Source organism: Triticum aestivum, chromosome 7A, assembly GCF_018294505.1.
Source record: "Triticum aestivum cultivar Chinese Spring chromosome 7A, IWGSC CS RefSeq v2.1, whole genome shotgun sequence".
Lineage (NCBI taxonomy): Eukaryota > Viridiplantae > Streptophyta > Magnoliopsida > Poales > Poaceae > Triticum > Triticum aestivum.
The window spans coordinates 598,435,923-598,453,950 of record NC_057812.1 but is presented as its reverse complement, the minus strand read 5'-3'; the positions used below and the strand labels follow the sequence as shown (position 1 = coordinate 598,453,950).

Below are 18,028 nucleotides of genomic sequence, written 5' to 3'. Positions count from 1 at the left end.
CCAGAGGATTGGCACAGACAGATTCCTTTGTACCGAACAGCCTAAAAGCTAGCGATTCCTTAGGAATGAGTTTCCTTCGGTTTTCCTCCGGTTTTCCTCCGTCCCGAACAGGGCCTTAGATTTGAATGGCAAGAAACCTATGAACTTGAAGCTATGGAGATTTTGTGCTATATTAAATGCGGAACATCTGCGCTCATTCATTCTTTAGTAGGTCAAGTAAGAGATAAATTTGGAATATCTTTGTGCATATTTCCTGCCAACTGGCTTACTTGATTGAAATTGTTGCTGCTGATTGCTTTGGCATAATTTACATCTATTTGGTTTTGTTAAATAACTCCATATAATAGAAGTCTCAGAGTTTTGACCGCAATTACTTGATTTGATTCTGCTCACTTCTGAACATCTGTTAGAAAAAGTATTCAACACGTGAGAAACCTGGTTGTCAGTCAGATATTGTCAGACAATAAACGGCTAGCTGCCTAGCTCCCCGTGGACATCCCCCTGTTGTGATTGTTTTCTGCTTGAACTTAATGTTCTGCCTATTTCTAGGGCAAGCTGTTCTTTTTTGTTAAGCACAAGTAACTTCGTAAGTTCTGATGCTCTGCTTACCGCAGATAGAATACTGGCAGGTTGGTGGTAACTGCATATATGCGTTGCATCATTTTGCTAGACTTTGCCTTCATCAAATAGATTATATCTAGTGTATAGTTTAGGATCGAACTTATGGTGGTTCTTTGCCGATTAGGTCTATTGATCATTTCTTGATTCATTCGCTTGATCCAGTAGGGCTTCAGGCTTTCAGCCATGTAATATCTATGAAACATATATGGTCGAAATGATTGTTGTAGAATGCAGCTGTTGAAGTATAGAGTGGATCTTTTTTTGTGCTCTAGATAAATCCTTCCTAGTTCTCAATGATTTGGTACTCGGCCTTAAAAATAGTAATGTTTATGTTTTAGTAATTAGTTAACTATGCTTAATATGATTAGCTATGTGCAACTGTTCTCCAAGTTTTTAGATATTAAGAGCCAAAATAGGAGAGAACTATCATTTGGTTGATGAATTGTAGAAAACTCATTGGTTGATGAAACTGTAGAAAACTGATGCGTGATTGAAGCTAGGATTGTTTCGGGGATGCCAAAGCACAAGAGAAATAGAGTGTGCATGTGTGTGGGGTTCTGGGGTATGGGGTACCTTAGTGTTCTTGTGAAATGTGGTATGGTCGTGGCACTCGTGGCTGTAGGTACTGCTGTTGTGATTTTCAGTTCATGATATACTTATTTTATCTGTAAAGCATGGTGATACTTACTGGCTTCCTACTCTTGGTTGATAGGTATACTTTGAGCTGCACGATTTTACTTCTGGAGAAGCAAAGTGAAAGGGCGTTCACTACATTTTCCTGTATGAAGACCTTGTTGTCCTTCACCAAGTGCTTGCGAGAGAGTTCTTTTTGTAAAGTTTGGCCGGTGGGTCGGTTCCCAGAATTTGACAGACCTGTGTGCTCTCATCTCGCTGGGGGCTCATAGCTTTCTCTTGGGTCGTGCCGTTCTGACTGGTCATGCGTAAACTTGTTAGCGCGTACTTTCTGGTTGCTTGGTTGTGAAACTCTTAAATGCTGGAGACAGTTTGTAATTGGTCCATGACACTATGTTTACTTTCTGGTTGTTTGGTTGTGAAACTCTTAAACGTTGGTTGAGGTTTTTGTTTTGTTTTTGAAATTCCTGAGGGAGACCGCAGGTTGAGGCAGTAGAAACGGTATGTGGATATCAATCTATCATTACACGTAAGCAGCTAGCATGGTACTCATCTGCGTGAGCACTAAGTAAGCACTTGGTTGGATGATATTGACATATGAGTGAATCCACCGCCACGTTAAAGTGATGTTTTGTCACGCATTGGATGACATCATATCAAATCTTTAGTTTTCCAAACCACTTTTACCTGCAGTACCCATTTCTTTCTCGCCCATCCGATCTGGCCCCATTGATGGCTCCGATCCCTCATATTGCCCGTCCGTTCTAGGGCCGCGCCATGCGTGGGGGGTCGCGGCAGGCTGGATCTGGAGGGGGGGGGGGGGGTTCGGTTAGAACAGAGGAAGGAGGAAGAAGTGGCTTGGGGCCGGCCGGCCGTGCTTGGGCTTAAATCCCAAGGCACGACGCCGAGCCGGTTAGCGCCCAGGTTCAACGGTACAGCGCCAAGGGCTGTGGCGTCGTGCTAAGGTGCCACGACGCCATGACTTTTGGCGCCGTCCTTTCCATATGAATTTCCTCCCCGCCACGGAGGATTCGACGTGGCAGGGGACGGCGCCATGGCCTGCGGCGCCGTGCTATCTTACTCCGGCACCAAGACCCTTTGGCGTCGTGCTCGGGGTCCATTTGTGGAATTGTTTCCACGAGAAGTCCATATGTAAAATTGTTACCAAAAAAGGGCCAAACTGCAAAAATAACTTGCCTCCCTCTCCCCGAGCCGCTCCATCAGTGTGACTCCCCCAACGGGACTATACCTGAGATTTAAGAAGGATTGCAAGACGACGTCGACCTCAAGGGACGATGGCCCTCTCATGCCTGAATTGACAATTCTTGTGGATCAGCAGCGTGATCCTGATCCCCCTGGCTGGCCGCCTTGCCGAATTAACTACCTGACCGTGATCCGCCAAACGTGTCGCGGCAAGTTGTTCTCGATTGGCAGCCCTGCCTAGTGCCTGCCCTATCGTCTAATTCTTCACGCTCGCCCTGCCTAATCACACCAACGTTGACGCGCCGCCCCTCCCTCCCCAGTCCACTCCCCTAGCTAGATGTCAATGTCATGCACGGTTCCACTGAAAAGCACAATTAGAATCCACTAGAAGCTTGAACCAAAAGCACAATTATTCAAACGTGACAATCCTTTTTACATCTTCATTAGTCAGTTAAGTTATTTCTTCCATTGCTTTTACGCCCAACCAACCAACCGACGGAAAGAGGCATGCGTCTGTCACTGGGGAAAAGATCTCCAGAGTTCTCCAGTCCACCTCCTCCTCCTCCTCCTGCTAGGTGGGCCTCCCTCGCCAACTACCCCCCTCAGGTTTGACCGAACTCAAGCGGGCCTGCCAGAAAACAGAAAACAAGAGGAGGAGATAGGAGCCAATTTTACCTCTTTTGCCACTGCGCTCCCCACCCCACCTCCTCCTTCCACCGTTCTTTGCCTCCCGGCGAGGCTCCGCTCGACGTGCCCGTCGCCGTGCCGCACCCTCCCCGGATATCAGCTCCCACGGGCTCCTCAGTGTAATGGACCCTTGGCCGCTGAGGATCGCCGGCGACGTGAGACAATCATAGAGATCACAGACAGGATACGACGGGGACAGATGAGGAACCCTAAACCCCTGAGCAACGCTCAATTCAGTTTAACTGGTTTGTACACATGAGTCTCTCCCCTCCTGAGCTCTCTCTTTTAATCGTTACAGCATCGGCCTTGGGCCCACATGTCATCGACTAACACACTGTAGGATCTTGAGAAGAGGTGTCTAGAGGGGGAGGGTGATTAGACACTAAGTACCAAAGTTGCAGTTTTTAATCTCTTTAGGTTTAAGTGGAGTTTAGGCACAAATTCAACATTCACAATACATAACAAGCAAGCATGCAAAGAGTATATGAGCAGCGGAAAGTAAAGCATGCAACTTGCAAGAATGTAAAGGGAAGGGTTTGGAGGATTCAAACGCAATTGGAGACACAGATGTTTTTGTCGTGGTTCCGATAGGTGGTGCTATCGTACATCCACGTTGGTGGAGACTTCAACCCACGAAGGGTAACGATTGCGCGAGTCCACGGAAGGCTCCACCCACGAAGGGTCCACGAAGAAGCAACCTTGTCTATCCCACCATGGCCGTCGCCCACGAAGGACTTGCCTCACTAGCGGTAGATCTTCACAAAGTAGGCGATCTCCTTGCCCTTACAAACCCCTTGGTTCAACTCCACAATCTTGTCGGAGGCTCCCAAGTGACACCTAGCCAATCTAGGAGACACCACTCTCCAAGAAGTAACAAATGGTGTGTTGATGATGAACTCCTTGCTCTTGTGCTTCAAATGATAGTCTCCCCAACACTCAACTTCTCTCACAGGATTTGGATTTGATGGAAAGAGGATTTGAGTGGAAAGCAACTTGGGAAGGCTAGAGATCAAGATTCATGTGGTTGGAGTGGAATATCTTGGTCTCAACACATGAGTAGGTGGTTCTCTCTCAGAACTGGTAAGTTGGAAGTGTAGGTTTGTTCCGATGGCTCTCTCCACGAATGAAGAGGAGGTGGAGGGGTATATATAGCCTCCATACAAAATCTAACCGTTACACACAATTTACCAATCTCCGTGGGACCGAATCAACAAACTCGGTCGGACCGATTTAGTAAACCTAGTGACCGTTAGGGTTTTCGGTGGGACTGACATGCATCTCGGTAGGACCGATATGGTTAGGGTTAGGGCATAACGTAATCTCGGTGAGACCGATTACACAAACTCGGTGAGACCGATTTTGGTAATTAGCTAACCAGAGAGTTGGTCAGGCAAACTCGGTGAGACCGATTACTCAAACTCGGTGAGACCGATTTTGGTAATAAGCTAACCAGAAAGTTTGCATTGTAATCTCGGTAGTACCGATTGCACAAACTCGGTGAGACTGATTTTGGTAATGGACATACACATAGAGATTACAATCCCATCTTGGTGAGACCGAGATCCCTATCGGTGAAACCGATTTGCCTAGGGTTTGTGGCAGTGGCTATGCCATTTGAACTCGATGGTGCCGGATAGAAAGAATCGGTAGGGCCGAGTTTGACTTTAGGTTTAGGTCATATGAGTGGAAGTGGGAAAGTAGTTGAGGGTTTTGGAGCATATCACTAAGCACATGAAGCAAGAGGCTCATTAAGCAACACCTCATCCCTCCTTGATAGTATTGGCTTTTCCTATAGACTCAATGTGATCTTGGATCACTAAAATATAAAATGAAGAGTCTTGAGCTTTTGAGCTTGAGCCAATCCTTTGTCCTTAGCATCTTGAAGGAGTTCCCACATCCTTTAGTCCATGCCACTCCATTGTTGAACTCATCTGAAACATACTAGATAAAAGTGTTAGTCCAACAAGAGATATGTTGACATTAATTACCAAAACCACCTAGGGAGCACTTGTGCTTTCAATCTCCCCCTTTTTGGTAATTGATGGCAACATACATCAAAGCTTTAGATAAAGATATAAAGAGTCGCAAGTAAAGCTTCGGAAAGACATGTAACAAGCATAGGCTCCCCGTACGTGTATGCAATCATGTAAATATGGAATATAGAAGCATATGAGAGCATAACCATGATAGAGTAGGCAATGTGTTACATGTATCTTGGCCATATGCATCAGAGCAAAAGATTATTAAGGAAAATACCTTCATGCTCATGAGTCCTTCTTGCAAACAGTATGTACATCAGCAAGAATTCCTCATACACATGATTGTGATGCATATACTTACCTTGTAGTCTTGAGTTGGCTTAGGATGGAATGAACCTGCACAAACAAGGTTAGATAACACAGGTACATCTACTAGCCAGAGCAAACAAAAGAAACCACAAGAATACCAAGACTGGGATGGCATGTAGAAAGTGAGTACTAAGTACCACATTGGATTAGACATGTCCCCAAGAATAAAGATATGCAAGTAATTTAAATGATTTCCTTCCCTTAGGTGTCTTGCTCCCCCTGAATCTAGCATGGGATACTGGGAGAAGATAGAGAACAGAAAATCAGAGCAGAAAATTAGAGCTGAAAGATATGAATGAACAGAGCTTAAAGCAAATAAGCACATATGAACATGTCTTTCCCCCAAAAATACATGTGGCATCTCTCCTCTTGAACATCAAGCATCTAGGATCCTTGAGAAATAATTTCTACTTGAGTATTCTCTCCCCCTGGAGATCTCTTTCTCCCCCTTAATATTCTCTCCCTTTTGGAAGTGATAGGCTTTGATGTGATCTCTCTCTCCCCCTTTGACATCAATTTCCAAGAAGGGTCTTCTGGAAGTTGTTGTGGATGGGTTCGGTCCTTGAGTCGCATCACAAAGCACTGGATAAAATTGTGATGCTTGTAGAGGACAAGATTCATTGAGTGGAGCTGGATCAGAAGAAACATAGAATAAGTGGCAAACTGTATTTCCTGTTGTGAAATCGGTGGCACCGAGTGGTATGCTTCGGTTGTACCAAGTGGATTCGGCTGGACCGAAAGCAAAAAATCGGTGAAACCGAGTTCATCACAGAGAAAACACTGGTCACCTCAGCTCACTAGACTAGTAAGACCTCACAAAGATTTGCAAGGAATTAACTGAAGGATATGCAATGAATTGGATGCAGGAAATGCAGAGCAACTGAAAAGAAAGAACGAAAGAAAGAAAGAAATCTAGATGAAGTTTTTTTTGAAAGGGAAAGCAATTATGCATGAGACAAATGCAAAAACATAGACAAGAACACGAGAGAACTTCATCTAGAGATGGTCGGTGACAAAGTCACCTATGTTAGAGTATAATGACTTATGAGTCAAGTGAGATCACTTGATCATGGGTCATACTCATCGTTTAAGCTCAAAATGGGGTTACCATTTTTCGTTTAAGCATTTTTATGTATTCACATCTTGTCGAGTTGCTTTAGCTCATGTCTCGGAGTAAAGCTTCTCTAAGATGGAATGACATACCTTGGTTGGTGGTGTTGACCATGTAGTTGAACTTGTGTGGGTTGCTCAAGGTTGATGTAGCTCATCAAGAGTTGGGAGCACCACTTGGAATTTGAGTCCATCTACCTACATGGGTTAGTCCTTGCAAGGAGTAGCACTTGTGTAAAAGAGAATTTAATCATGAAGCTCAATCATCGAGATTGTCAAAGGATATGTTTGAAAGATTCCGTGCTTCCTTGACTTCAACCACCATAGTGTAGTGACTTGGTGATGTAGAGATTGCTCAAGATGTGAGTGGTTTACAATCTCATGGAATTTGATTTAACCAAGTACCTACATGGATTAGATAACATGCAAGATGCAAATATATCCAATAATATATTCATCATAAGAGAGATATCATGGATTAGTCATAAGCTCATGTCTTGCATGTATCCAATGGAGTTTCTACTCCAAGTTTGAGGCATCAATGATGTTCAATTCTCCTCTTAACCTGCAAAACACTTTCTCATCAAGGGGTTTAGTGAATATATCCGCTAATTGCTTTTCGGTGCGAACATGCTTAAGATTAATGTCACCCTTAGCAACATGATCTCGAATGAAATGATGACAAACTTCAATATGCTTAGTTCGAGAATGTTGTATGGGATTATGACCAATTTTGATAGCACTTTCATTGTCACAAAGCAATGGAACATGTCTCACGTATATCCCATAATCTTTAAGAGTTTGGGTCATCCAAAGTAATTGAGCACAACATGAACCAGTGGCAATGTACTCCGCTTCGGCGGTAGATAAGGATACCGAGTTTTGTTTCTTGGAGGACCAAGACACAAGAGATCTACCAAGAAATTGACAAGTACCCGAAGTGGACTTTCTATCAACCTTGTCTCCGGCATAGTCCGAGTCGGAGTAGCCAACAAGATTGAAAGAGGCCCTCTTAGGATACCAAATGCCAAAATTTGGTGTGTGAATTAAGTATCTCACTATCCTTTTTACAGCCTTAAGATGACATTCTTTAGGAGCAGCTTGATATCTTGCACACATGCACACACTTAGCATAATATCGGGACGTGAAGCACATAGGTATAACAATGAACCAATCATAGAGCGATAAACCTTTTGGTCCACGGGTTTACCATCTTTGGTCAAATCAAGATGTCCACTAGTAGGCATGGGTGTAGACATACCTTTGCATTCTTGCATATTGAACTTCTTGAATAAGTCCTTAGTTTACTTCGTTTGAGACACAAAAGTACCTTCTTTAGTTTGCTTGATTTGCAACCCAAGAAAGAATATGAGTTCACTCATCATTGACATCTCAAACTTCTCCGACATTAGCTTTCCAAACTTTTCACTAAAATGAGGGTTAGTTGATCCAAATATGATATCATCAACATAAATTTGGCATACAAATAATTATCCATTAACCCTTTTATTAAAAAGTGTGGAATCAATTTTCCCAATTTCAAAGCCTTTTTCAATAAGGAACTTGGTCAAGCATTTATACCAAGCTCTAGGAGCTTGTTTAAGACCATAAAGAGCTTTGTGAAGTTTGTAAACATGATTTGGTTTCTTAGGATTGACAAAGCCGGGAGGTTGTTTTCTATAAACTTCCTCCTCTATTTCACCATTTAGAAAAGCACTTTTAATGTCCATTTGATACAAGGTGATATTATGGTGATTAGCATAGGCAAGTAAGATGCGAATGGACTCAAGTCTAGCAATGGGAGCATAAGTCTCACCATAGTCCATACCTTCGACTTGTGTGTAGCCTTGGGCGACGAGACGTGCTTTGTTGTGAACTACTTGTCCATCTTCATCTTGCTTGTTGCGAAACACCCATTTGGTACCGATGATGTTATGGTTGTTGTCGGGCTTCTCAACCAATGTCCAAACTTGGTTTCTCTCAAAGTTGTGTAGCTCTTCATGCATAGCATTTATCCAATCCGGATCTTCCAATGCTTCTTCAACCTTCATAGGTTCAATGCTAGAGATGAAAGAATAATTTTCACAAAAGTTAGCTAAACGAGTTTTAGAGCGAGTGATTCTCCCGGTTTGAATATCATTGTAGATTTGCTCGACGGGATGGTCTTTAGCAATTCTTGCTCGAACTCGTGAAAGCTTTTGCTTGGATTTCGGTTGAACATCTACTTCATCTTGTTCTTCTTCTTCTTGATCTTCTTCATTGTTGGCGTCGTTGTTCTCTTGTCGTGGTGGAGAAGGAGGTTGTTGATGTTCGTGATGTTCGTCCTCGTTTTCTTCATCTTGGTGTGTTCCACTTGTGGATGCTTCCGTATCAACTCTTGGTTCACCTTGTCGTGAAGTAGAAGCTTCCACTTGGACAGACAAGGTACTCTCCTTCACCTCCGTTGGACGGACCTTGCCAATAGACAAGTCTTGGATTGCTTCCGAAGGGTCTTTGTCTATCAATTGGCAATTGCTCTACTTGCGAGCCATTAGATTCATCAAACTTCACATCTACCGTCTCTTCAACCTTTCGGGTGAAATTTTTGTAGACACGGTAAGTGTGAGAGTTTGAGCCATAACCAAGTAGGAAACCTTCATGAGATTTAGGAGCAAATTTTGAACGACGATGCTTATCAAGAATGTAGCACTTTGAGCCAAATACTCGAAAGTATCCAACTTGGGGTTTGTTACTGGTGAGGAGCTCGTATGTCGTCTTGCCGAGTAGCTTGTGAAGATACAAGCGATTTGTTGCATGACAAGCCGTCTCAACTGCTTCCGCCCAAAAGTGCTTCGGTGTCTTGTACTCAGCAAGCATCGTTCTCGCCATTTCGATGAGCGTCCAGTTCTTCCTCTCAACAACTCCATTTTGTTGAGGTGTGTACTTATCCGAGAACTCGTGTGAAATCCCTTCCTCGTCAAGAAAGGTGTCCACATTAGCATTCTTGAACTCCGTTCCGTTGTCGCTGCGAACCTTCTTGATCTTCACTTCAAATTGGTTTTGGGCCTTCCTAGCGAAGTTTTTGAAGATCTTTTGGACCTGCGATTTATCATTGAGAAAGAACACCCACGTAAATCTTGAAAATCATCAACTATAACTAGACCAAAAGAATTTCCACCAAGACTTTTGTAAGCGTTGGGACCAAAGAGATCCATATGAAGAAGCTCGAGTGGCCTCCTTGTGGTCATGATGTTCTTCACGGGATGCCTTCCTCCAACCTGTTTACCTGCCTGACAAGCACTGCACAGTCTATCCTTATCAAATATGACATCGTTAACTCCAAGGATATTATTTCCTTTAATAAGCTTGTCAAGGTTTCTCATGCCAACGTGACCTAGTCGTCTATGCCATAACCAACCTTTTGAGGATTTAGCAATGAAGCAAGTTTTAGGTTGTGCCTTTTTAGAGAAATCAACAATGTAAGGATCACCTCTACGTATACCGGTAAATACCATTTTATGATTGTCTCGATGAAACACTTGGCAATCTACTTCAGTAAATAGGACATTTAAACCGAAATCAGCAAGTCTAGATACTGAAAGTAAGTTGTAGCCAAGAGACTCAACGAGCATGACATACTTTCGAGGACTATCATTTTCAGCAAGCTCACGAAACATGTCTTTATCTCCGGTCATGTGATCGGTACATCCACTGTCAAGAACCCATTCCTTTCCTCCTGACACATATCCCCGAATATTCGCCATAAGACCAAAATGTCTCATTGCATCATCAAGATCGAAGTCACTACCATCATCCTCATCATAGTATCCATGTTCAACATCGTCAAGTGGTGGATCAAGTCCTAGAGAGGGTAATTCGTTAGAGTGAGTTTGACAATGATCTTGCTTATGAATTCTTATAGCTTCGGAAATAATATCACCAATAATTCCAACATCTCCTTTGGCACGCATAAGGTCGGTGAGTTCAAACAGACGATCACCAAACATAGGATCGCTAGTATTCATCTTACTCAAGGCGATAGACTTATAGAGAATCTCATCTAGATTTTTCAAGGAATAATTTGGAAAGCGTTCCTCAAAAATTTCCATATGGTGTAGGCACACTCAAAAGTAGGCAAGATTCTAATCAAGTTTCTAGGCAAGACTCTAGTGATAAGATTAACAGTTCTAAGATTTCTAGTCATGTCAATAGCTTCATCAAGGGTAGGATGCATAGGATCAACATGAGGTGCACAAGGGCTAGCAATGTACTTGTTCAAATGATATTGATTGAAAATTACAAGCATCTCATTTTTCCACTCATGAAAATACTCTCCATCAAGAATAGGCACTCTATGTCTAAGACTCCCCAAAGTAGACTCATCCATCTTCCTCCAATGGTGATTAAACCAAGGCAATAGAGACCAATGCTCTAATACCACTTGTAGGATCTTGAGAAGAGGTGTCTAGAGGGGGGGGGTGATTAAACACTAAGTACCAAAGTTGCAGTTTTTAATCTCTTTAGGTTTAAGTGGAGTTTAGGCACAAATTCAAAATTCACAATACATAACAAGCAAGCATGCAAAGAGTATATGAGCAGCGGAAAGTAAAGCATGCAACTTGCAAGAATGTAAAGGGAAAGGTTTGGAGGATTCAAACGCAATTGGAGACACAGATGTTTTTGTCGTGGTTCCGATAGGTGGTGCTATCGTACATCCACGTTGGTGGAGACTTCAACCCATGAAGGGTAACGGTTGCGCGAGTCCACGGAGGGCTCCACCCACGAAGGGTCCACGAAGAAGCAACCTTGTCTATCCCACCATGGCCGTCGCCCACGAAGGACTTGCCTCACTAGCGGTAGATCTTCACTAAGTAGGCGATCTCCTTGCCCTTACAAACTCCTTGGTTCAACTCCACAATCTTGTCGGAGGCTCCCAAGTGACACCTAGCCAATCTAGGAGACACCACTCTCCAAGAAGTAACAAATGGTGTGTTGATGATGAACTCCTTGCTCTTGTGCTTCAAATGATAGTCTCCCCAACACTCAACTCTCTCTCACAGGATTTGGATTTGGTGGAAAGAGGATTTGAGTGGAAAGCAACTTGGGAAGGCTAGAGATCAAGATTCATGTGGTTGGAGTGGAATATCTTGGCCTCAACACATGAGTATGTGGTTCTCTCTCAGAACTGGTAAGCTGGAAGTGTAGGTTTGTTCTGATGGCTCTCTCCACGAATGAAGAGGAGGTGGAGGGGTATATATAGCCTCCACACAAAATCTAACCGTTACACACAATTTACCAATCTTGGTGGGACCGAATCAACAAACTCGGTCGGACCAATTTAGTAAACCTAGTGACCGTTAGGATTTTCGGTGGGACTGACATGCATCTCGGTAGGACCGATATGGTTAGGGTTAGGGCATAACGTAATCTCGGTGAGACCGATTACACAAACTCGTCGAGACCGATTTTGGTAATTAGCTAACCAGAGAGTTGGTCAGGCAAACTCGGTGAGACCGATTACTCAAACTCGGTGAGACCGATTTTGGTAATAAGCTAACTAGAAAGTTTGCATTGTAATCTCGGTAGTACCGATTGCACAAACTCGGTGAGACCGATTTTGGTAATGGACATACACAAAGAGATTAGAATCCCATCTCGGTGAGACTGAGATCCCTATCGGTGAAACCGATTTGCCTAGGGTTTGTGGCAGTGGCTATGACATTTGAACTCGGTGGCGCCGGATAGAAAGAATCAGTAGGGCCGAGTTTGACTTTAGGTTTAGGTCATATGAGTGGAAGTGGGAAAGTAGTTGAGGGTTTTGGAGCATATCACTAAGCACATGAAGCAAGAGGCTCATTAAGCAACACCTCATCCCTCCTTGATAGTATTGGATTTTCCTATAGACTCAATGTGATCTTGGATCACTAAAATATAAAATGAAGAGTCTTGAGCTTTTGAGCTTGAGCCAATCCTTTGTCCTTAGCATCTTGAAGGAGTTCCCACATCCTTTAGTCCATGCCACTCCATTGTTGAACTCATTTGAAACATACTAGATAAAAGTGTTAGTCCAACAAGAGATATGTTGACATTAATTACCAAAACCACCTAGGGAGCACTTGTGCTTTCACACACACATACCTATCGAACACGGTTTACTTTTTTCCCGCCTTGTCTTCAGAAGAAGTCGTCGCTGTGGATGTTGCTTCATCAACAGGCTTCACACCCCCCCACTTCAGATATTGCTTGACCCCAAGCAATGGCATCAAGAAATCTTTTCCGGAGAACATAGAGATCTTCCCATGTTGCAGAGGCCGCCGGGATGCCCAACCACTTGATCAAGCACCCGTGGAATGGCTCTTCCACCTTTCTTCACTAGGCGCCTGTCAAGAATTGATTCTGGTGCCAAGTCATGAACACTGAGATCAATGAGCTTAGGGAGTTCAGAAAATACAGGAGTATAGTTAGGGGTGAATGGCTTGAGTTGTGACACATGAAAAACTGGATGTATATGACTTTCTTTAGGCAAAGCCAATTTGTAAGCGGCCACACCAATTTTGTCAGTCACTGTATATGGTCCATAGAACTTATAGGCTAACTTGGGGTATGGCCTATTCACCACTGAATGTTGAGCATATGGTTGAAGTTCCAGAAGAACTTGTTCCCCAATTTGAAATTGCCTGTCAGTTCTGCTCTTGTCTGCTTGAATTTTCATTCTATTATGTGTTGTTGCCAAATGTTGCTTAAGTGCTGCCAACTGAGCTTCCCTGTCTTGCAGGAAGTCCATTGCTACATTGTTCTCTTGTTCTGTCAGTGAAATGCACATACCCAATTCTGCTGCATACCCATAAAGTGCCTTAAATGGTGAACACCCTAATGAAGTATGAAAAGTAGAATTATACCACAATTCAGTCAAGGGCAGCCATGCTTTCCATTGTTTAGGAGATTCATGAACATCACATCTAAGATACATTGATTGGCACGCTCTGTCTGGCCATCTGTTTGTGGATGGTAGGAAGTACTCTTCAACAGTTTGGTGCCCATCAGAGAAAACAGACTGGCCCAAAAATTGCTTGTAAAGATTTTATCTCTGTCTGAAACTACAGATTTTGGTAGGCCATGGAGTTTCACCACCTGATCCAGAAACAATCTAGCTACCCCAGGAGCTGTGAATGGATGTTTCAGAGGAATGAAATGACTGTACTTGGTAAGTCTATCCACCACTACCAAAATAGCATTGCTGGATTCAGACACAGGCAGTCCCTCGACAAAATCCATAGATAGGTCTTGCCAGGCACCCTGAGGGATAGGTAAGGGCTGTAGCAATCCACCAGGATGATGTTCTCATGCTTAGATTGTTGGCAAATTTAACATTGCTTAACAAAGTTTTCTACATCTAGCTTGATACCCTTCCAATGGAATACACATTGAAAGCTCTTCTTGTTCTGTAGCTTTCAGCTGCTTATCTATTTGAGTTATTCAATTTGGGTTCAGAAAGCTGGCTTTTTCACTAGTATCAAGAATGCATGTACTTTTCTTCTTCTTCTTTTGGGTATGGTTACGAATAGCATGTCGTCGGTACAACCAATGGTATGTGCTTCACTCACCGGTTAATATTTGTGTTTCAGACATCTGGCAGGGCTGCTAATCTTCTTAAAGACGTATTCCAGAATTCCTATGACGAGGCATTAAACTGTCTCAATACCAATTACTATGGATGCAAATGGGTAACAGAGGCTCTTCTGCCACTTTTGAAGCTATCTACATCAGGTGCAAGGATTGTTAATGCCTCCTCCCTTGCATTGGAGCTGAAGGTGCATCGTCTATATCTATTTTTTTCACCACTAAAATTCCTGCATTTCCACAAAAACTAAGAAGATATAGATACTAGCAACACTTACCGTAGCACATGTAATTGATTTTGTTACCAGAGAATGCCAAACGAGAAGCTTCGAAATGATTTGTGCGACATCAACCTCTAGGATGAGGACCGAATAGAAGCAGTGTTGAACACATTCTTGGAGGACCTGAAGAACGGGCGGCTTGAACAGGCCGGGTGGCCCATCATGCTGCCAACATACAGTGTATCGAAAATGATCATCAATCTGTACACCAGGGTCATGGCAACGAGGTATCCAGAGATGCGCATCAATTGCGTTAGACCTGGCTTTGTCAAGACTGACATCTGCTGGAATCTAGGGCTATTGACTCCTGAACAAGGTGCAAGAGGGCCAGTCATGCTAGCTCTTCTCCCTGACGATGGACCAACTGGGTGCTATTTTGATCAGACAGAAATGGTGAACTTTTGGTGATCAACAGCTGAATGGATCATTGTCAGATAGTTTGAGTGATATTATTTCCCTTATTGTGAGACAATAACAGCATCTTCATATCCTGACATAATAAACACAAAACACACGGTAAAATCTTCTCATGACCAGATGGTTGCTTGATAGTCTCTCGACTTTTCCCCTTAATACGATAGGTTACAGTACAGACACATTTCATAATTAAAGATATCCATTGATCATTAAAACCCAATTTCTGCATCATATTTTGTAGGAAACTCCATTCCACCCTATCGTATGCCTTACTCATGTCTAACTTTATTGTAGCCACCCCATGATGCCCCCTCCTCTTGGAATTTAAGTAATGGATAAGCTCATAGGCTAATAAAACATTATTTGTAATAAGACGACCTGGCACAAAAGCACTTTGGGAAGGGGAAATAATATGTGGCAGCAGACCTTTCAGCCTATTAGCTAGTACTTTAGAAACAATTTTATATAAAACAGTACATAAGCTGATAGGTCTGAGATCTTTAAATTTGAAGGATTTCTTACCTTTGGAATGAGGACAATAATTGTGTCATTCCACCCTTGTGGCATATCATCCCCATTCAAAACCGCCCTCACTTCTTGCTCCACGCGGTCTCCAATTAAATACCAGAACCGTTTATAAAAAATACCAGGGAAACCATCGGCTCCAGGAGCTTTTAGATCACCTATACTGCATCCCAAATCTCTTCATCTGTAAATGGCTTCAAGAGGCTTTCATTCATTTCCCGTGTCACTTTTCGTTGAACACATGCAAGAATTTGCTCTACACACGCTTCAGAATATAACAGCTGACCCAAATAGAGTAGAAAGTGACACTCCAGAGAAAGGCATAGAAGATACGGCAGCTGGTACTACAGGAGGATTGCCCTGGAGTGTTGCTTGTGGAGCTCCTGGTAGACCTGAAAGAGTTGTGTTAGGCTGAGTGAGAAGCTGAGACAGAATGCCAAAGATAGCCTGCACACTCTGCTGCATGGCTGCCATCTGAGCGTCCTGTCGTTGCACAATCCGCTTGACCATGCCCATCATGCACTCCTCAGACTGAGCGCGCTCCTGAGAGACCTGCTGCTGAAGCGGTATCACTCTCTGCTCAACTGCAGCACGCTATCGTACCTGCTCTGCCCGCTCCTGTGCCTGGTCCTGCTGCATCTTCAGAAGCAACTCATTGTGGCTCTGCTGGTTCTGAGCCAAGGTGGCCAGAACAGACGTGAGCTCTGCGGGCTGCCGGACCGTCGTCTCAGTGACTGTGACAGGCGTCTCTGTGTGTGGAGGAGAAGGGACTGCAGCCTGTGTGGATCCCCCTGCCTTTGAGTCATGAGCACCCTGTGGTGGTGGTAAGTACTCAAGCTCCTCACTATCAGACTCTGAGAGGTCACCCCAGTGGACTTCATCAGAGAGTCGTGCCTCTACCTCATCAAGCGCTGCATCCTCTACCTCAGATGCAGCCCTCTGTGCCGGTGTGAGCCTCTCCATCAACTCCTTGAGAGCCTGACGCCCCCTTCGAGAATCCTTCAAAGCTGCTGGTCTGTATTCCTTCAGCCTGGAGGTCTTAGGTCTATCATAATAGGCTCTGTGGGGACTGTCCTCTCCTCCGAGCCTCAAGAGAAGATGTGAGATCAGGTGGGCATATGGTAGTCGACGCCGAGCTCCTGCACCATCTACGGTAAAGTCCTCCATCTTAGCAACAAGCAGGTCTACTACATCAAATTGTATGTGGCTCATCAGGTGATAGACAAGTTGCTGCTGAAGACCAGTGAAGCCCTCAGCGTACCCAAGCCTGGGTAAGATAGTCCTTCGGGTGGCATTGAGCACCACCGAAGCCTCTGGAATAAGCAGATCAGGTGCTCTCTGGTAGGACACAGGGAACGGCTGTCAAAAGAGAAAGGAGATCTGCTCATGTGTTGGCGCCTGTCCTCCAATCAACGCTCTGTGAGGAGGGTCTGCTGAGCCATAGACCAGATGATGTAGAGAAACCTCTCCAAGCTGCAGACCTAGACTATCTGCAATCTGTTGACGAGTGAGTCTGTACGGCTCTCCACCAAACATGAACCAGATGGACATCCTATCCTGAGCAATATATAGAGTGGCGTAGAACACTCTGACCCAAATCCCAATCCTCGACCACCCTGTCAGAAGGAGTCTCCAGCAACTCTTCCAGCCCTAGGATATAGGAAAAATGCCTCCTAATATCCACATCTCCTGCAGCCTCACTCAGAGCAACCCAGTCCATCACTCTGTGCTCGAAAAGCAAGTGGATCCTGTGGGTCTGATATAAACTAGCCCGAAGCATTGTCCAGAACCTGTCATCAATATCCCTAGAGCGTGGTTGTGGCTGCCACTCGTGTAACTGCACCATCCATCTCAACTTCTTCATCTTGGGAGCCTTTGCAGTGGAACTCCCTCAGCCACACGAACAGCTGTGTCCATCCTCCTGATAGCTTCTTCAGCCTCCTTGTCCTCTGCACGGTCCTTTGTTGTGGGACGAGTGGAGCGAGCCTTCGTGGGGACAGTCTTGCCCCCACGACCACCCCTTGTGTGAAGAACCGAGCGAGTGGTAACTGGAGCATCAGTGGCCTCCTATGTCTCCTCGGCTGACCCCTGGCTAGGCTCATGGATCCGGAAACCACGAGCACGACCGGCGGCAATATCATCGGCCGCCTTTGCCGCTCTCTCGGCACGCTCGGCCGCTTTCTCGGCCTTTGTCTTCTTCTTCTTCTCTTGAACGATCTCCTTGCCATGCCTCTTTTGTCCGGCCATCTCGCTCTGTAAGGATTATGATTGAAATAATAAGAACGAGATCGATGCATGAAACATGGGAAACAATGAGCCGGATAAGGGAGCTAGAAAGATTGGAAGAATTAAGCCTATGTTTTCGGACTAAGGAAAAGAGGGCTCTAGGTATTGCTAATCTAAGAGATTAATTTTGGCCTTAATCAAATTTTCTTTGGATTAGCCCTAGTAGATGCATTCTTAGGAACAAGACTAAGACATGAAACCCTAAATCTATTTGTCCTAAGAACTCTACCCTATGGTCACATTAGCCCTAGAGCAATTTAGCCTTAAGTTCAAATTTGCCCTATGATTAACTAGGTATAGTCCTAAGGAATTATTAG

The 18,028-nt window shown here is 44.1% G+C and overlaps 1 pseudogene; it reads left to right on the top strand.

Moving 5' to 3' along the window:
• Positions 1–13,698: 13,698 nt before the first annotated feature.
• LOC123153546 (salutaridine reductase-like) lies at positions 13,699–14,891 on the top strand (annotated as a pseudogene).
• The last annotated feature ends 3,137 nt before the right edge of the window (positions 14,892–18,028 follow it).